Below are 12,482 nucleotides of genomic sequence, written 5' to 3'. Positions count from 1 at the left end.
CCTGTCCCCCACAAGCAGTGCCAGGTTGATGCTCAGCTGGTATGGTCCCAACCCCTGTAAGCAGTGTTGGTGCGAACCAGGCAGCACTGCTCACAGAGGATGGGGCCACACCAGCTTAGCACCGAGTGCTCAGCTGGCACAGCCTCATCCCCTACGAGTGGTGCTGGGCTCAGCGCTTGGCAGCACCACTCGCAGCTGACAGAGCCAGGCTTGGCAGTCAGCTGGTGCAGTCCCATCCCCTGCGAGCATGGCACTGGGAAGATAAGTACTTTGATACCTCGGTGACACTGGGCACATCTACACATGCCCTTGCATAGTCCCGGTGGCACACAGTTTTTTTAGATGCTACATTGCCATAGCAATGAACTATGGCAGTGTAGCTCCTCACTACAGCAATGTAGCATTGGGGTCATGATTTGTGCCTGCTGATGCTACATCACTGTAGCAATGAGCTAGATTGCCATAGCTCATCACAACAGCAATGTAGCATCTTGTGTAGATGTGCCCACTGTGAGGATAAGCAAGTTAAAGATGAGGTGCTGAGATGCAATGGGAATGGAAGCCATTCGCTACCTTGCATATCTCTGTGGCTCTCTCTCAAGGCAGCAGCATGGTGCCAAGCTAGAACTGGAAGTTTTTGAATGCTACATTATTAATAAACTTGCAGCAGCCCTACATTGGATTACATTGTGCTATGTGCTATGCAAACACATAGAATGCAATGAAGTCCAGGGAAATTTACTACTGGATTGCAACAGATGTTGGCACAGCTACTACAGAGGCCATCTAAGGGTGAGGCTCTTCTTGATTTATATCATACAACTTGGGAAGAATTGGTTGCAAGTCTAAAGCTGGAAGGCAACTTGGATGACAGTGATCACAAAACACTAGAGACCATGATCCTGTGGAAAGGGGGAAAAAAGTACAAGTGCAGAATGAACACATCAGACCTCAAAAAAAGCAAAATTTAATTTGGAGTATTGGTGGGCAGGACCCAATGTGTGGGAAGTCTAAGGAAAAAATGATGTAGGATAGTTGGCTCTTCCTTAAAGAGGCAATATAAACGGCATATGGACATGCTATCCTGATGTGAAGGAGAAAAAGGAAGCACAGCAAGACTGCCACCTCATGGCTAAAACATAAGCTCTTGACTGACTTGGAATTTAAGAAGGTATCATGCAAAACATGAACACTTGAACCATATTACTAAGGATGAAGACAGGAGAATAGAACAAATATGCAGGGATAACAATCAGAAAGGCCAAGGCATGAAATGGGCTTGGATACAGAAGGTTATAAGAAAGCACCCTACAAATATGCAGGAAGTACTAGGAAGGCCAAAGAAAATGTTAAGAAAGTGTAGGTTCCTTAATGAATGGAGAAGAGAAGCTAATAGTGGATGATTTGGAAAAGGTTGAATTGCTTAATGCCTTTTCTAATTCCATCTTCACAAAAAAAAGGTCAACTGTCAAATGACACACACAATTAGCAGCAAGGACAGGGGGAATAAGACTTTTCAAACCCTACAGTCCTTAAGGAACTTGCTGAAGTAATTGTAGAGCCATTTGTGCTATTTTTTATTTATTTATAGAACTCATGTGAGTTCCCAGAAGACTGGAAAAGGCCATGTAAGGTCACCTTCAAAGAAAGGGAGGAGCACTTAAGGAATTACAGATGCAAGGAATTCTAAGTCTAACTTTGAAACCCAGAAAGATACTGGAGCATATCATCAAACAGTCACTTTTGTACTATGGTAGTGGACTTGGTCAGGCTTCTGGCCTGCTTGACTAGGAAAACAGACAGAGACCAGAAGTGCTGATACTGCTTATTTCAGTTACATGTTCTGAGATAAGGAATGCCTTGTTTTGTCTTGATATATTACCCTGTGCATGGATGTTTTCGCTATGTAAACTGTCGTATGTCTGTGTGTGATTTACTATTGTTCTGTTTCTCCAAGGTCGTATTTTTTCTCTTTCTCTGTTTTAAGTATAAATATGCTTGTAAACTTATAGAGTTCAAGAAATCCTTTGAAACAGACAAATGGGTGATTCCCCTTGCTGTATGGAATTCTCCCTGTGATCACAGTATAGCCCTATATAAAGGAAAGCTGGCTCTGTCAGTTCTGATTCAACTACAACGTGAAGTTTGATTTCCTCCACAGTACCTACAGGATATCAAAGTTAAAAGTAACAGCCAACATGGGCTTTTCAAGAGCAACTAATGCCTTACCAACATGATTTCCATCTATGACACCACATGGCTGGGGAATGCAGTAGTGGAGATGATTAGGCCTCGATTTGCATAAGCTTATAACTCTGTGTCCCACAACACTGTCACAAGCTAAGGAAATAATATCAGAAGGTGGGTACACAACTGTATGGATTGTTGTGAACAGAGAGTAATTATGCACATCTCCACGTCAAGCTAGAAGGAGGTATCCAGTGTGGTTCCTCAGGGATCCATCCTGACCGGGTACTGTTTAATACCTTCGTTATGGACTTGGAGGGTGAATTGGCAGCCTGCTTATTAAATATGCGATGAAAACAGGCAGGGTTTGGTAGCAGATGCTTTAGAGAAGTGTATTAGGATTCCAACTGACCTTGATAAATTGGAAAAAATGGTCTGAAATAAACTGCCTGAAATTCAATAAGAACAAATGCGAAGTACCGCATTTATGGAGGGACAGCCAAATGCATAAGTAAAGTGACCAGCTGGGCTGCAGCATTGCTGAAAAGGATTTGGGGGTTGTAAGTATAGTGGATCACAAACTGAATGAGTAAACAGTGTAAAATGGTTATGAAAAATACTGGAATGTATATAACAGTAGTCAGAAGTAATTCTTCTGCTCTGTTCAGCATTGTTCAAGATTAATCAGGAGTGCTGTGTCCAGTTTTTAAAACTGCACTTTAAGAGCAATATGGACAAACTGGTGAGTTCAGACATGGGCATGATTAGGGATTTAAAAATATCAGCTACAAGGAAATTTTGGGAGTACTGAAATAATTCAGTCTAGAGAACAGAAGACTCAGGGAAGATGTGACAACTATCTTTAAATAGAAAAGACTGTTGTTATGAAGAGGATGGTGATGAATTGTTCTCTTTTTCCACAGGGGACAGGATAAGAAGTAATGGGCTTATTTTGCAACCAGGAAGCTTTTGATTAGGAAGAAGTTTTTGACTATGAGAGTGATTAAGCAGTGGAAGAGATTGCCAACGGAGGCTGTGGAATCTGTCATGGAAGTTTTTAAGTAGAAGCAAGACAAACATTTGTCTGAGATGGTTTAGCCAGGAATGATTCTGCCTTGCATAGGGGGTTTAAACTAAATGACTTTTTAAGATTGCTTTCCGTCTTATTTTTCTGTAATTTTGGCTGTTCACTTGAAGAAAGGAACAGTTAAAAATCTGCTTCACTAAAATCTTCTTACAGCATTTGTTATAGCTTCTAAGCAAAAGCAATTGGTAAAATGTATAATCGCTCTAGAATAAGAAAGTCAATGCTTAAAAACATTTTCTGTCACCTAAACAGGTGTCAAACCTCCTAGGTTCGTCTTCTCACAAGTTTATTTCAATTTCACTACATCTTAATACCTGTAAACGGCTTCAGTAAATTGTATACTTCCATTAACATTAGCAAAAATTATGTCAACTGCACTAACAATACCTGTCAGGATAAAAGGACCCCAATTTTTTTTAAATGTAAAGACGACAAGGCAGTACTATAGCTTCAGTGCATATTGTACTATCGTATTTGCATATCTTCTCTGTTCTCAGCAATCAGCTTAATGCAAAATAACTGTTCCAATGTTAGCATGTTCTATATCATTCTCTCTTCCTTTACAATTTGCATGGCATTCAGCAAAACCATTTATTTTTTTAGTGAACAAATACAGTTTGCTTTGGTGCAGTATTTTCCCCTGGAATCTTAGGAAACACAGAATATAGCTTGTTCTTTTTGCAGAAATATTACTCTCATTCCTAGATCTGCTTGCCTGGAAAGTATTACAGCTTCACCCATATTAAATGCTGACATACATCTGAGTATACAAAATATCTACCCTACTTTCCCTGCGCTTAAAGATGGGTGTTTATGCCTGAAAGCTTGCAAAGAACAGTTTTTCCAACTATTTAGTCAGTCACATCTACCCAAAGAACACTGTCTACCCAGCATGCTTTTCTGAATGTCTAATGGCACAGCAAGTGTTAAAGCTTCATGTGCATTAACTTAGAGACCTTAAAACCATTTCAGTTGGGAGCAATTTTTGTAAAATTTGTAAAATACATTATATATATAACAAACCCTAGTAAAGCAGTCTTTCAGTATCAGTCACTTTGAAAACAAAAGTGCATCAACACTTGACATAAATCACTCCATCCATGAATGTAAACATGCTTGCTCTGTGGTTGGATTTTTCTTTTCCTAAAGAGCATATGGAAGCAATTACCTGAATGTAAATGTGATAAAGAATGGATGAAATGCAACCCAAATGATGTCTTATTACTTAACTTAAAGAGACTGGTCTATGAGATCAAAGTTCTTTAACACAGAGTGTAATGGACTTAGCTAGGGAGAAATGCTTCCTAGCTTTTGCATTAAAATATAGCTACATGTTGATGAAATAGCATGTAGATAAAACTGGACATTAAGAATTAGCCAGAAACAAACCCTTGCACTAACAGCTTCACTTGCAAACAATTCCCAGGTGCTATGGTGTTTGTAGAGAGAAGCTTCTCTATACAGCAGAGATCTAGACATGATGGCGACAGGACAGAAAAAGCACTTTTTATGCCCCCTTTTTGGAGAAATCCCACCCTGAACACAGGAACACAGTGGTCACTGGGAGGAGCAAGGGTATAAGCATTTGGTCAGCACACATTGCAGTAGTATCTCCACCTCTGAAATCAATCCCCTTGTAATCCTATCCCTAGAAAATGCTATATTCTTGGAACGGAAAATACAGTGTCAGCCTTCTCAAAGCAAAATATGTTGAAAAGAACACAATGCAAAAAAGAAACCAAGACCCAGTGCTATAGCAGGGTTATATATAGACTTGGGAACCTCCCCACAGATTTGGAAAAACAAACATGCAGCACTTAACCCCTTGAGAACCAGTAACTGAGTATATGCTCCCAAATGCTCTATTTAGAACCGCGTAGCAGCACTTACCTCTTAGTACTTCATGCATTTTGTAACAAACAGGCTTCTTTTCAACAGGGGGTCAGAAACGTTTTCCTAACTTGGACCATTTAATGCCAGTTTCCTCCCAAACAGCCAATCCTGTGTTAGTAGTGCTATTTTTCATTGACAAATGATCCATCCAATTGATTAAATAAATGATGTGCTCTAAGTTCTGTTATGTGCAAAACAAGAATTCCTTTATTGTTAACTTTTTGTCTCAATTCACCTGCACCACATTAACTGATTTTGTCCAACTGTTGTTTTTGATTGCTTAGGAAGTAAGGGGTATGGGCTGCTGTCTGGTGTCTATGAAGCATCCAGAATTTGGTAGACGTTCTCACAAATTAAAAACAAGCAAACAATAATGATAGGTATGCAAATCCCCCTGAAAGGAAGTGACTCAATACTGGGATTGTAAGCACTAATTAAAAAAGAAATATATTGGGAGAAGAAAATTGGATCTTCAGTTGTTGAAAGGATTTTAAATGGTTTGATTTTAAAAGACTGCATGTGGAATTAAGGCTGCCTACCTGTCACAGCATTCTCTCTTTAATGGAAATTTAAAGATGCTAAACTCTTTAAAAAAAACCCCCTCACTTCAGTTCTTGTTTTTTCAGAGTCTTTTGTTTTCAATTACATGCAATAATGGGAAACGTTTTGTAAAATAGCCCGATGCATGTGTCTCCAGTAAAACTTGTACATGATTAAGGTACAGCATCTGATTTTACATACTTGTAATAACACGAAAAGATTATTAAGAAAAACAGCAATTAAACCAGACACAATACCCTCTTCATCACTGACAAATGCTTAAGCACTGTTTATTGAAATGACATTTTATTTATTATTTATGCAGTGCCCAAAATGTTTTGGGCTCTTTATGTAGCAAATATAAAACATACTCCCTGCCTCGAAAAAACAACAGTATATAACATTTGCAGGATCAGATCTGTCAACTACTTTGTTTCAGAAAGGTTATTCACATACACAAGTGTTCATAGGATGTCAGGTGTTTGCACCAACAGACAGTAAGTGTGGCAAGTTACAAGATGCAAAATGGGGGAAGAGAAAGGAAGATCAGGATAAATAAATAACTCCATGCAGCTTGCCTAGGTGAGCTAGTATGGACTTATTGTGATTCACATCTCATTTCCTTCCATCTCTCATGCTTGGCTTTTGATTTTAAAGACGAGGGGACAAAAAATAGAAGTGGGAAGGCCAGGGTCACAGCTCAATTAGCATTACACATGGAACAATCGATAGTAATGGCAATGGAGGTAGAACAGCCCTGAGCAGCAGTGCCCCCTTTAACAGAAGTAATTCACATTTTAAATCTGACCTTTCCATTTCTATAAGATCATCAATGTTCCATATCAAATTCAGCTCCAAATGAGAACAGACGGAGGGTACAATCCTGCTCTCGTGGTAGTGACTAAGCTGCCTGCCACTCATTTGAAGCATAACAAGCTCAGGCCCTCAGCTTGCAATGCTTTTTATCATCTCCTTTGCTCACATCCCATGGCTAATGGGCAGGTCAAAATAATTAGATCGTATGTAGGTCATATGAACTGGATCTCGTTTTGTGCTCTCCTGTGGATTGCCAGTCTAACACTTCAGGAAGTGCAATCTTTTTAAAGAGAAAAGGACTACTAAGCAGCCATTGCCACATTCAAGCAAATAGCAAAAAGAGATACTGCATTCAAAGCATAATTAGGGACCAACTTAAATCATGGTTTTGTGATTTTTGCAGAAACTAACAAAAACCGTGATCACTGTGAAAAATGACATTGACTGTGATTTCCTAGGAAATTAACCAAAAAAAAAAAGCCCTTAATAAAAATAAAACGTTAGCTCCACAGTAGGAGCCAGCAGTCCTTGCTGCTGCTGTGACCTGGTTTCGCAGCCTGATTGAGAGAGGAAGGCATTGCTTGGTAGGGTGGCATGAAGGGCAGCTGCCAAGATGGCGGCTGCCACCCTTGTCCCTCTCTACCAATCAACACGGAGAGGCAGGGCCACACTAAGGGCAGCCAGCAACCAAGCAACCGCTCCCTTGTCCCTCCTCCCCATGGTGTCTCTCCACCAATCTGTGCCAAGAGGCGGGGCTGCCATGAAATGACCATGAAGTCAGCTCTTTGGGCCATGACCAAGCTGTAAAAATTGCTTTCTCTTGCCATGAGTTAGGTAGGTCCCTACACATCATGGGATCAGTCCCATATTATCAGGGAACAAATATGTTTCTATACCATGCATTCATTTAGAGACTGGGTGATTTTGGGGAGATTTCTTTTTACTTTGAGCTTGCTTTTGGTGTCTGTCTGTCAGAGCCTGAATTCATTAAGTGAGTTTTAAATTACACAGTTCATGTATTCCTGGATATGTCTAGGCAGCGCTTAGAAAGGAGGTACTGGTAGGTTGGAGGGTGGGAGGGACAACTGGGAAGCTAGCTTGGGGCAGAAGGATTTTAATTTTGAACCTTGGCCTATTTGCGCACACAATTAATTTTTACTAAATTTATGTTCTACCCATACCGTGAGTAAACCCAAATAAATGATGCCAAACTTGTACTGACTTAACAACTTTACTAACTTCTCTTTACAGCTTTAATTCACAACTTTAAACTCACCAGGCAAGATTCTGTTCATCACATAAGCAATTCAGACTGAACCTGGGTGTAATTAAGAGTGAGTCTTACAGGTAGGCCTGATTTGCAGAATATACTGATTGATTGATGAACTAAATGATTTAGACCTAGACCTTTCCAAAATTTGTAGTCATTCTGGGTGCCTCACTTTGTTTTCTTAGTTTTGGTTTTCCAAAATTTGTAGTTTTCTTAAATTTGAAATTTCTTTTTAAAATTCTTTAAAAAAATTCTTTAAAATTTTTCTTAAAGTGGAATTTCTTAAATTTTCTCAGGGGTGTAGGTTGTAGCAAATTTTCTACAACTTTTCTCCACAATTTTCTCCAAATTTGTTTCCTTAGATTTTGTTTTCCAAAATTTGTAGTAATTTTGGGTGCCTCAATTTGTTTTCTAAGTTTTCTTAGAGCACCTGATTTTCAGAAGGGAGGTGTGTGGGGGTGAAGTTCAGCCTCTTCTGAACACCTGGGTCCTTGTCTGATGCTCTGTCTGAGTTTCAGTATGCTTAGATGTCTCTCTCAGGAACCAGCATGCTTGATGAGCTACCCATTGTAGCCATACAATGAAAAGACTTTTCCTTATTTGAAAGAACCCAGGATCAAGTAAAGTTTAAAAGGTGTTACTCAAGGTACTAAGAGCTACAGGCATCCAAAACTGCTAAACACTATTACAATTAAATAGGAATTAAAGAGCAGCTGTACAATGAAAGATGTGTTGGTGAAAATGGCATGGGGGCTGGGGGAGGACCCCACACCCAGAGCATCCTCTGGGTTCCTGCTGAGATGCTGGGAGTGCGCTTTGATGCACTGTTGTTACAGCACATTGGAGCAGACTCAATTAACTGAATGTAGTAATCACTGCACTTCAGCAGCCTCCTGCATCTTGTGTATTGGCGTTCCTCCGCTTCAAAATGGGGGTGGGGTGGGGCGCTTGAACTAAAGCTCATCAAACAAGCGTTCAAGTACCACTGCTGCCATTATGAAGCATGGAGATGCTGATACATGAGACACTGCGACACTTTAATTAGAGTCGCTCCCCAGAGCATGTGCAAAATTGCCATCTGTGACTAGCTTTCCAGTGGTGTTCCAGTGCTGCTCCTTACCCTGGTACAGTTCTCTTTCCTTCCTCTCCTCCATCTTCCACATAGCAACAGATCCCAAGCTGAGTGGAAAGCTCCTCATGGAAAACTGAAAAAAAGGGGTGAAGGGGAAGTAGGTAACAGAGCTGCTGTTACCTTGCCAGACTGTCAAAACCCCTGTGGGGGTGGGGGTCTGCTTCCTGCTAGAAATGACAGGGAAACAATTTGTCACCATAGTGCTACTTAGCAATTCTGTTGATAAGCTCAGAGCCAAAACATATTCCATCTCCCCTGTGTTGGTACTGCACAGCAAGTAAGAAGGAAAAGCAGTAAACACTTTGGCCAGTAAAGTGAGCCGCTAGCACTCTGAATACACAGGGTGAAGTGCTGAGTTAGAAGATAGTTAGATATACAGGCTCATTTTTTAGAGCTGATATGCACTTTTGAATTGCTAAGCACATTACACATGGGTTAATTAGAACACCAGGTGCCAATGGTGTTCCTATTGGCTAGAAGATCCTGGGAACAGCCAAAAGAGGATACTAATAGTCTAGCCAGCACCTGTGTTTAATTAGTTAGTCTGGAACAGGAAGGGTGCTGACAGGAATGCGCGCTGGCTTTTAAACTGGGTAGATTGCTGAATTGCTCCGTAAAAAGTTTTTGGACTTTTCCTTCTTTCTGTTTTGCATTAAATAGAAGTAAAGCAGCATTTTCTTTAAGGTTCCTTGTGACACTGATTTTCAGTCACTTTTACTTGCATCACAAAAGGACTCACCTATCAGGTGAGGTCAAACTCATTAAATATTGGGGCCAATCCTGCAGACTTCACGCATTGTGGCATGGGCCAAAGGGATGGGGATATTATTCTTTAGTAGTGGAAATGGCCAAAGAAAACAAAATCACTGCAAGAATTGCTTTACAGGGCATTAACCCTTACTTGTTTGGAAATTAGCCATTTCATCTCTTTTAAAATATTTGTAGTGTTTGGGGTGGGATTTTTTAAAATAATAAAATTAATCTGCAACTTCTTCAGCAAGGAGAGTTTGAAATGGTTTGGACAGAAAAAGTAATAAGCAAAAGAGGTGTTTGCTGTCTGTACAGACACGGGGCAGTGAGCCAGGAATTCATGTGCTCTAAAAACCTGCAGCATCCTTATAGGCTCGGCAGTGCTATGCTGGTTAGCATTACAGATGAAAGGGACTTTGCGGGTTGTGATTGACCACAAGATGAACATGAGCCTTCAGTGTGATGCTGCAGCTAGTAAAGCGAGCAAAATGCTGGCTTGCATCCATAGATGCTTCTCAAGCAAATCCCAGGACGTCTTTCTCCCATTGTACTCGCCCTTGATGAGGCCACAGCTGGAGTACTGTGTCCAGTTTTGGGCTCCACAATTGAAAAAGGATGTGGAGAAGCTTGAGAGAGTCCAGAGAAGAGCTATGCGCATGATGAGGGGTCAGGATAACAGACCTTATGATGAGAGGCTGAGAGCCTTGGGACTCTTCAGCCTGGAAAAGCGCAGGCTCAGGGGCAATCTGTTGACTACCTATAAGTTTATCAGGGTGCTCACCAGGATCTGGGGGAACGTCTGTTCACCAGAGCGCCCCAAGGGATGACAAGATCGAATGGTCACAAACTCCTCTGCGACAGTTTCAGACCGGACATAAGGAATAACTTCTTTACTGTCCGAACGCCCAAGGTTTGGAATAGACTGCCACCGTGGTGGTTCAAGCACCCACTTTGAACGCCGTCAAGACACTTTTGGATGTTTATCTTGCTGGGATCCTATGATCCCTGCTGACTTCCTGCCCATGGGGCGGGGGCTGGACTCGATGATCCTCGGGGTCCCTTCCAGCCCAAATGTCTATGAAATCTATGAAATCTATGAACTCCAGCTCTGATACTGACTGCTACTATTGCCTAAATGAAAAAGAAAAGAGCATAAAAAATGGTCATTATATTTTCCATATGTTCTTGATTCTTTACCAACAGAAATGTATACATGAATATTTTTCATCCCGCAGGATCCCACAGGGCTTGGCAAACAATATATACATAGAAAGCAGATAATATATGCAGGCAAGGTTCTTGGGTAGATGTGATATTTTTTATTAGACCAACTGAGTAGTTGGAAAAAAGTTCTTTGCAAGCTTCTGGGCACAAACCCAGCAACATGGAAAATAATATATGCATGCATTGTAAACACATGCATATCAGTTACACATGGTATATGCAATGCAGCTTGCTAACTACTGAATTGCTCCAAGTGTCCTTTTGGATTGGTTCACTTCTCTTGCATACTTTTATGACCACATTATTTGTGTGTAAATAAAGACTTCCCTTTTCCCATCTACCTAATTTATTCCATGATGATAAAACCTAGCATTTGTGACATCATGATGGTCACTTCCATGATGAATTGGACTCGTCAGACACTGGACTATGCTCTTATAATGTGCCGTATTATTAAGTTTGTTTGCATTAAGTTGCCAGTTAATTGAATAACTCCCTTGTCTTTTATTGGAAAGAGTCCACAGTTTTATTAAGTTACATAATTTACAACCAATAGTGAAATCAATAAAACATTAACAAACATGTAACCTAGGACAAGCCTCAAATATTGATTTATTTAAATAGCCTGATAGGTCTACTGCTAGCTTGCGGTGCATATATAAAACCCACAACAGCATCCAGTGTTGCTAACTTTAAAAGACATACTTGAAAGGGGAGACAGACATGACCTACTTGGGGTTTCCTACCCTGTCTCTAAATTCTATGGGTCAACCCTAGAATAGTGAGGCATATTCCCAAGACTCACACTTCCACAGGTTATTCCAGCTACCTTTTTTCCGGAAACCTATTTTTACATATAAGTCTACTGTCCTATTATGAAAAAGAGAAGGGTATGCAGGGCTTGGTGTACAAACTAAGGGTTAAGAAACACTGAAAGTCCATCAGCACTAGCACTGGTTCACCAGCACTGGAGCGTATTTAAAATAAATATTTTAAATAAACAGTATTATTAATAATACACATATATATAAATAATAATATTAAAATGAAATATTATTTTAAAAAATTCCACCGCACAAATTGCAGAGGCTGGGTTTTACTTTCTTTGGCTGCAAAGGTAGTAAAACCTCAAATCTGGGAGCCCAAGCCCACTGAATTTGATTCTCCTTTTTACATTCTGATGTAAAGGCCTCTGCTTTTGAAGAAGATGTACAATTTCCCTGGTCAGTACCCCTGGATGAAGCACATGATAGCAGCAAATTAATTAATTAACATGAGTCAATTTTTTAAAAAAGTACCGTATTTTTCGGACCATAAGACGCACCTGACCATAAGACGCACCCAGTTTTTAGAGCAGGAAAACAAGGAAAAAAATATTCTGAACCAAATAGTACCGGTATACTAAAATATTTATTAAAATAAAGAAAAATACGGTAATATTTAACAGCGTAAACTCAACAGTGGTGTTAAGAACCATCATCACTTCCATTAACAAATGAGGAAAGACTTAGAGGCTCAAGCACTTTTCTAGTTTTCTGGAAACCCTAAAAACTCATCATCACTAGTGTCAGAATTTATGAAGC

The sequence above is a fragment of the Crocodylus porosus genome, unplaced genomic scaffold, assembly GCF_001723895.1.
Source record: "Crocodylus porosus isolate Cpor-Errol unplaced genomic scaffold, CroPor_comp1, whole genome shotgun sequence".
Lineage (NCBI taxonomy): Eukaryota > Metazoa > Chordata > Crocodylia > Crocodylidae > Crocodylus > Crocodylus porosus.
This window is presented reverse-complemented; position numbering follows the sequence as displayed.